The sequence below is a fragment of the Limulus polyphemus genome, unplaced genomic scaffold (genome assembly GCF_000517525.1).
Source record: "Limulus polyphemus unplaced genomic scaffold, Limulus_polyphemus-2.1.2 Scaffold7338, whole genome shotgun sequence".
Lineage (NCBI taxonomy): Eukaryota > Metazoa > Arthropoda > Merostomata > Xiphosura > Limulidae > Limulus > Limulus polyphemus.
Genome location: NW_013672948.1, coordinates 41817 through 44467, shown reverse-complemented (window position 1 = coordinate 44467; position 2651 = coordinate 41817).

Sequence of the window (2651 nt, the reverse complement as noted above, 5' to 3'; positions counted from 1 at the left end):
CTAAGACAAATCATGGGGTCGGCATAAAGTTTGCACCGTTTGAGTCAAAGAGTTGAGACAATGGACTAAAGGTAAGAAAAAGCCTTTGCCTGGGTTAATCTCATCTGTGTGGGTATCATTACTGGGTTAATCTCATCTGAACTATTCCCCAGTACGGTGTTTATAGCTATTTCCGAATACCGTGTTTATAACTATTCCTCAGTTTGTTGTTTATAACTATTCCACAATACCGTGTTTACAGCTATCCCCCAATACGGTGTTTCTAACTATTCCCCAAGACCGTGTTTCTAACTATTCCCAAGTATGGTGTAAACGTCACAAGTGATTAGATTAGGAAATAAACCTTACTTTATAGCAAATGACCCAAGTCCTCAGGAAATAAACCTTACTTTATAGCAGATGACCTAGTCCTCAGGAAATAAACCTTACCTTGCAGCAGATGACCCTAGTCTTCGGGAAATGAACCTTACTTTGCAGCAGATGACCCAAGTCCTCAGGAAATAAACCTTACCTTGCAGCAGATGACCCAAGTCCTCAGGAAATAAACCTTACCTTGCAGCAGGTGACCCAACAAACAAATAATATCCAGAAATGACACGTCATGCGGCCTTTTAACCGTTTATATACTAGCGGTATGTTTCTCATGGGTTCTAAAATGATCGATAAGACTTTCACGTCGCGATTTGTCTAGAGAAACCTATAGCCAGTGGTTGTTAACATTTTAAGCATAACCAAATGTGACCCAATTTCAATGAAAATTATTAACTTATGGAAAAGAACATATGACATTTTGTGAAAAATCTGTATGTGATGGAGAGAAATTGATATCATTTTCGAATTCAGCATAAAGGAATTACTGTAAAACATATAAAAATGTCAAGACAATAAAACAATCGCAGGCCTGTGTAATAGTAAATGTCCGGTTGTTGATTATGAAAATTACTTTCTATTTTATAGTAACTGTAATAACCCTTATTCATCACAAAAAAACACACCAAAAACTGTCATACAGATGATTTATGAATATTTAGTAGGACTAGGGTCATTTGCTACAAAGTAAGGTTTATTTCCTGGGGACTAGGGTCATCTGCTACAAAGTAAGGTTCATTTCCTGGGGACTTGGGTCATCTGCTACAAAGTAAGGTTCATTTCCTGGGGTGCGTGCACTTTGACATTATTTTTTCTTTTCAATATTATTTATTCGTCGCTATGGCATCAAGAGGTTGTGTAAATGACACAGACATATTGTGTTATATTTGTGGTAAATTTGTTGTAAAGAAACAACGAAGAAACATTAAAGAATTCGTCAAAAAAGCGTATTGCGCGTATTTTGGAATAAAACTTGGGGATAATCTGAGATCCAACAAAAACCCTTTCTTTAAGTTTCGCTTCTGAAAGATCTTGGGATTGCCCACATAGATACTTGAAACAGTCGCCATCTTTGTCTAAGGCCTTTACAAACTGCTTCATTAAGCCCAGTTTTATGTAAAGTGGAGGTAACAAGACTTTCTTTGTGTCAATCAAACTTTCACGTTAAATGTTTTTCGATCCTGTTATCAGGTTAACTCTGAGTGGCCATTGCTTCTTTATCCAGTGCTGATATCGTGCTCTACTATCCAATTCACACAAAAAACATGAAAACATTGTATAATTGGGTTGTTGATCCATGAACATACAAAGGACTCCACAAAGTAGCCAACCACGTTCTTTGTATTTGACCATATTAAGAAGAAGATCGAAATTTTCGTACGTTTCCTTTAAGTGAACCGAATGAGCAATAGGAACAGATGCATATATGTTACTATTGTGAAGGAGAACACTTCTTAGACTTCTTTTGGAGGAATCAATGAACAATCGCCACTCACTTGGTTCATATACTGCAACTAAATAAACCAGTGAACCTTCTTGTGAAAAGTATGGTATCAACTCTTTCTCATGATTTCTCTACCAGTAAAATGATGTCTCTGGAGAAAGTAAGTTCCTAGCCAAAAGTTTGGACTCCGAAATCTCTGAAGAATCCTTTGGAAGGCCCAAATCTCTCACCAAATCATTAAGTTCACCTTAAAAGTTGTGGTTCACCAGACGTTTCAGGTTGAAAACAATCCCTACATCATTTTTATTGACATCAGAATCAGATGAAGCTAAATCAAGAGTCTCGGGTGGAGAAGCTACAGGTCCATGAGCAACAGGTCTTACAGCAGATTGGAGGTTCGGATAAGCAATTTTCTTTTTATTTCGAGTGTTGTAACCTTGCACGTTACATGAGCAAAAACAACAGTCATCTCCGTGGTTTCTAGGCTCATGCCAAACTATTGGAATTCCAAAAGGCAAAGGCTTTTTCTTACCTTTAGTCCATTGTCTGAACTCTTTGACTCAAACGGTGCAAACTTTATGCCGAGCCCATGATTTGTCTTGGGGAAATTGACTTCGAATGAACAGTTCGAAAGAAAAATGAAGAAAGTTGAGAAAGAAGAGTGGATTGTATTTTTGTTAACAAACATAATAATAAAAAAATGTTCATTGTGGTAAACAAGATAATAATTTGATCTAAGTACGACTTTTTACTTCTTCCAGATTTGTATAAAATCCTTACGTATAGAAAAAAATTAATATTATTTTTGAAATCTGCGTAGCTGAATTATGGAAAATCC